General features: G+C 36.0%; 1 long non-coding RNA gene across 1 annotated transcript in view; it reads right to left on the reverse strand.

Annotated features, from left to right (window-relative positions):
* Nucleotides 1-4,131: 4,131 nt before the first annotated feature.
* The window catches only part of LOC123967245, a 5,755-nt gene continuing 3,598 nt past the window's right edge, over nt 4,132-6,288 (reverse strand). The window contains exons 2-3 of the long non-coding RNA XR_006824217.1: nt 5,973-6,090; nt 4,132-4,402 (exon numbers count right to left, since the gene is read on the reverse strand). This is a non-coding gene — a long non-coding RNA (uncharacterized LOC123967245). The remainder of the gene's footprint in view (nt 4,403-5,972; nt 6,091-6,288) is intronic.

Raw genomic sequence — 6,288 nt, forward strand, 5'->3', positions numbered from 1 at the left:
ACTTCAAAGGTTAAGGTCAAGGGCAACCAAGTCCAGTTGCCCTTGAACTCAACCTTTGTTGGATATCCAAGCATAATTAGACCTTCCTGGAAGTTACTGATGATAAAACACACACTCACTCCAAATTACTTAGTTTAGGCATCAATCCTTTTAAATCAGAAATATCGATATTTTAGTATCGATCCGCACATCACTACCAATCACAGTTCTTGCAGTCTGCGTCACTGTGACTTGTAGTTTTTTGGGGAGGTGTTCATAAGTGTCGGGTACGTGGCTTTGCGTAGGCTACGTCTACACAAGAATAAATTGGCCTTTAAAACCTGAGCCCTAAACTCTCCATCTCTAGCTTCAAACATAAAAGCCAACAACATATAAGTAGATAAAAATCTGTCCAACATCACTGAAAAATGTGTGGATTTTCAGCTTGCTGCCATATTTCATCACAGAAAATGATGCATAAACATGCACACTAATGTATTATGTGAATACATTGTATACTGTATGTATACATACCGTATGCATGTATGTATGTCCTTTCATTGTAATTTGAAAAAGTGAAACCCCTGTTCATCTGTTCTGAGTGAAATGTCTTTATAAACTACACAAATTTCAATACTCTGAAGTGAGGCTATTGTTGTGGGGTAAGAACAGTTCAGTCAGCAAATACTGTAAAGTCTTGCGGCTCATATGGTTCAGATGATAACTGCCTCACGTCATCATGTGACATTATGTTTAACCAAGACAAAAAGAGAAGTAAAAAGACAAATAATTTTTTCTTTAACCAACTGCTGTGGAACAAATACAGACATCAATGTGTTACTCAAGTGTGTTGCACTGAAATTACCTCCACTTGACGGTAATGGCAGGATTAAATTGAAATAAAGCCAAACATTGAAGGCAATCTTCGGCAGCATCTGAAAGTTGAAAAAAAAGATTTGTATTTCATCTGTTTAGAAACAGGCCTGAGAAGATCATTGGTTATACACACACATTAAATCTAAAATGCATGTATTGTCACATAACCACCAGCTGGACTGCAGTTAAATTCAGGCAGCTCAGCAGTTTCAACTATAACCAGTAAAAGATAGATAAAAACTGATCACTGGTTCTTGAGATTTTGGCAAAAACATGTCCCACTAAGAAAACATTTTCTTATTTAAGATCATCTCAGGGTCTTCTATATACATTGTATTTATATATATAATGTATGTATGGTGTGTGTGTGTATGGGTATGTGTGTATGGTGTGTGTGTGTATGGGTATGTGTGTATGGGTGTGTGTGTATGGGTATGTGTGTATGGGTATGTGTGTATGTGTGTATGTGTGTGTATGTGTGTGATTTAAAACTGTCACACCAGCCTTTTAACGTGATTAATTTTAACTATTTGAACAAGCCGTGCCAAATTAACTCAATGTTTTCTGACAACAGAGAAAATAAGTGAAATCCCTCAAATGTTCATTAACAACTGAAAAGGTCTGTTACAGTTTTACAAGATAGCGCCTCCCACCTATTTGTATTTTTAAGTATCAATTAAGTTGGACCATATTTGTTGTGAAGTTTACCAGTAAATACCTGACACCACATTTAGTACAAAATAGCATAAGCTGTAGCTTTATCCTCTGCCTGACAGGGCAAAATCTATTTATTGTAACCCACTTTACAGAGGTAGGTCACATTTACTCAAACAAGACTACAAATTTAAGTGTAATTTCCATCAGTACATATTTACACAAAATGTTGTACTTTGTATCCACTACATTTAAATTATAGCTTACTTGTACTTGTAGATTCAGACAATACAAACTTGATTTCACATTAAATTACTGGATGTCCAACAGGTTAGACACATTAGAAACTCTAATAAACAGCCATGTTTAAGGTCGACTTCACAGGAACAGCAACAACTGGTCAACAGCAAACTCCCCAAAACATATAAATGTTTCATTATTCTGGAGCCTTAATGTAAAATCTCTAACAGAGATGTTCTCACCTTTACCCGTAGATTAATATCTTGCTGTAGACAATTATTTATTTCTGAAGTCATTCATTAATCATTCATTATTAAAAATGACACTGACTACTTAAATAATAAATAAATTAACTCCAATAAAAACCCAATATTTCTAAGTGAAATTATTAACGTAATGATCATTCATAACTCATATTTTAATACAGAACATTATCTGCATGATCTTTCAGTGTTTTACACAATAAAATTACAGTTTATGTAATAAACCCAATATTTCACACACAAGTTTAACCTAACAAAAAAATGTGTATGTGAGATGATGATGAAGATGAGAAGAGTGAGTCAAGTACTTACGATTTGTGATAGACATCCAGAAAATGACTCAGGCTTTGGATTTGAACAAGATTTATGGACTTCCCACTTTGACTGACAACGTCGTTATATCACATTTTGTAGAATATGTCAGCTACCAAACAAACTTCTTAATCTGCTTATACTCAGGTCAGGGGATATCCACGGCTGCTATAGGACTGTAAAAAAGAGAAGTGAAAATGAATCCATACTTCCTCTTAAGAATGAAAGGGCTACTGCTGCCTCAAAGCTCTCAACTGGATCTACCCAAAAAAAGGGTTGTTTTTCTTATTTTGTGGTTTAGATCTGTCTGTTTGAAGGGAAAAAAATGCCAGTAAATAGAAAATGATTCCCAAATATACAAAAAGGTTTTATTGAATTATAAATGTACATTTTTACACACAAGTAAAACTATCACTTCACATATCTATGTAATACTTTTCTACTAAATGCTTAAATGCTCATGTTGGATCCTCCAGTGGTGATTTCAACATTTGCTACATTACTGAGCACCTTCTACCTTCAGTTAGGTGTGTGAGGCCTTTCTGCTGTTTCTGTCACTGGGACTGTAGAGCCTCTTTCAGCACAACATGTTTGAAAACTCAGCAACGGGACAGAGAGGAGGACTGGTTATAGTGGGACACAGAGACTGAGCATTATCTGGTTATAAAGGACAGAGAATGGTCAAGCAAAAAAGTTGAACCAACCTAGCATTGTGTGTGTGTGTGTGTGTGTGTGTGTGTGTGTGTGTGTGTGTGTGTGTGTGTGTGTGTGTGTGTCAGAGATGCTCATAAGTCTTTGAGCCAGAGTCCAAGTCAAGTCTCTCGTGTTTTATCACCTGCTGCGTTCAATCCAGGTTGCTGATAAAACTGCATGGCTATAAGGAATTCTGTAACTGTAACCTCTTTTTGATTTACAGAGCACAACCATAAAGAAAAAATGATGGTATCATGCTTGAAGTCTGTTAACTTATAGCCTACATCCACCCAGACAGAGGTTTTTTTTGATTGCTTACATTCCCCAATGAGTATTTTTTAGTTAAAAAGACATTTAAAAGACATTGGCAACCTGTCCAGGGTGTAACCCGCCTTTCGCCCGATGTAAGCTGGGATTGGCTCCAGCCCCCCACGACCCTCTACGCAGGATAAGCGGTTGACAATGGATGGATGGACATTTAAAAGAAGTCTACAAGATTTGGTTAAAAAGTGAAATTCATCATTGATCATCGTCATCATTTCATGTAACCTGATGACATAAAATGATGATTTTAACTGAAGTTGTGTTTATAAGATGACAGGTTTACTTTAACCACCAACACATCATAAGTAAAAGTCTACTATAGTGACAAAAGTAGTCTTGTTTTGCTCAAGACCAGTCTTGGTCTCGAGACCAATTTTTGATTGTCTTGGTCTCCGGACCGAATATGTAGTCTGTCTTGTCTAAGACATTGAGGATTTTATTTCAAGACCAGTCAAGACCATAACTTTGGGAATATCAATAAATTATTTTGCTTTGTCTGATTTATTTGTTAACATTCTTACTTTGGATGTAAAATGTATTGCTTCAAATGCAACCAATAACCCTATTTTAAAATGTGTTGTTACTGTTAAGTTAACCGTTAACTGTCACCCCTACCCATGATTGTAAGCATGGAAAAGATGTTTTGAAAAAGATGCTTACGTTGTTTTTATAAGAATGCGGATCTTTCAGATGAATTTGAGAAGTACCTTTCTTGTTCCACATTTCATTGTGTCTTGGTTTGGGCGGTTTTAACTACAACACTAAACAAAACTGCTTCAAAAACACCATGTGACTACTCTAAATGAGTATTTATTAAGGCACAATTTCAACAAAACATGAACCATGTTCTTTCAATGCAATAAAAAATTAAAATCAAATAGAAAAATAAATGTAAAATAAATAAAACAGACATATATCAAACATATCTTTTTTTCACTTCACTAAATTACATTTTTTGGACAAAGGCACCCCCTTCAGATCTCCCAGCCGCCTGTTTTGAGTGATCTGTCACTGTGCTGTGTGAATCTCTGTGGCAGTCGGGTTCGACCACATGACAGCCTCTATAATATTAGAGAAATAACATAATCAAGCATTCTTAACTTGCAGGGACTTACCAGTGAGCATCCATAGTTATACACACATCATGTTCTTAGGTGCTAGAAAGTGGAAAGGCAACATGTGAAGAGAGAATAACACTTGCAGACTTGCTCCAAGCTATTTTACTGTCACTGTCGTCTTGTGCTCAGTAAATACTTGTACGGCTTGGATGAAGTGTGCAGGTGTTACACTCTCAAGGCTCTGATTCTATTATCACCTTTGACTGTAGAATAGAGTGCAGTTTCCATTAAGGCCCCCTTCTTTTTTTGTCTACCAAGTGGCCATATTTTGTTGGGGAGGAGTCTGTAAATTAGAAAGCAGTTTCAATCTATCATTTAGTAGTGTTCACCTCTTTGTAATTGCCCCATCGTGAGTCAGTGTGCAAAAAAAATTTGGAAATTCCATGTCAACTCAGACAAGGTTAATCAAATGTTGTCCAAATCTTGTCTATAGATTTGGACTTGGTCACAAAGATTTTTCCAAATCCTGTTTTCATATTTTTTTCCTACCCTTGAAACTGAAACATTATAGTCTCAAAAATGCATCACCTGGGTCCTGCATATGGCAGCTGCAGCTGTATTGCTTTTAGCCTGGATTATGTATTTGACGTCTTTACATTTGTTTAATATATTGGATTATATTGTAAAATATGCTGCACTGCTGCCAGTGGACTTGTCTATGTTTGAGATTAGTCATCTGCTGCTGACACTGACCCTTTTAATGTGATCAACCAAGAGAAGTGAAAATGAATCTATACTTCCTCTTAAGAATGAAATGTTGTCCCAGTCCAGCCCTGCCTGTCATTATGAAACATTTTGTATTCATAGCATCAAATCTTAGAACAGGGTTCGAACTGAACATTGGATGTAAAATGTATTGCTTCAAATTCAACCAATAACCCTATTTTAAAATGTGTTGTTACGTTAACCGTTAACTGTCTAATATATTAATATACTAATATATTGGATTATATTGTAAAATATGCTGCACTGCTGCCAGTGGACTTGTCTATGTTTGAGATTAGTCATCTGCTGCTGACACTGACCCTTTTAATGTGATCAACCAAGAGAAGTGAAAATGAATCTATACTTCCTCTTAAGAATGAAATGTTGTCCCAGTCCAGCCCTGCCTGTCATTATGAAACATTTTGTATTCATAGCATCAAATCTTAGAACAGGGTTCGAACTGAACATTGGATGTAAAATGTATTGCTTCAAATTCAACCAATAACCCTATTTTAAAATGTGTTGTTACGTTAACCGTTAACTGTCTAATATATTAATATACTAATATATTGGATTATATTGTAAAATATGCTGCACTGCTGCCAGTGGACTTGTCTATGTTTGAGATTAGTCATCTGCTGCTGACACTGACCCTTTTAATGTGATCAACCTCATGGTTGGGTTAGGAAACCCTGAGTTGACTTACTGAGTTGATAACCAGCGTTGTGTGCAATACACAGTAATACTAGAACAATAATACTAGAACTTTAGCATAAAATTATGATTACGGACTTGGTCTGCACTCTACCTTCCTCAGTTGTTCTCTGGTTCTCCGGTTCCTTTTGAGCCTCGAAACCATCGGCCTCAATGTTTTCGTCTCGTTTGTCTTCGTTTTTTTACTTGTTTATTACTGTTCCTCTTGATGCCTGTGTGCCAACAGAAGAAGAACTCTGTTAAATTTTGCTTTGTCCTCAAGTAGCTCTGCTTCAGAACAGAAACATGAGAAAATGAGAAACCAAAGAAGTAGAACTAACATGATGGTTAAGTTCAGAATATTGAGTTTACAATATTTAAGTTTTACATTCCAACATGAGGCAAAAAGCATTTCAGACGAGTGCCACTTC

Source organism: Micropterus dolomieu, unplaced genomic scaffold, assembly GCF_021292245.1.
Source record: "Micropterus dolomieu isolate WLL.071019.BEF.003 ecotype Adirondacks unplaced genomic scaffold, ASM2129224v1 scaffold_182, whole genome shotgun sequence".
NCBI classification, from domain to species: Eukaryota; Metazoa; Chordata; class Actinopteri; order Centrarchiformes; family Centrarchidae; genus Micropterus; species Micropterus dolomieu.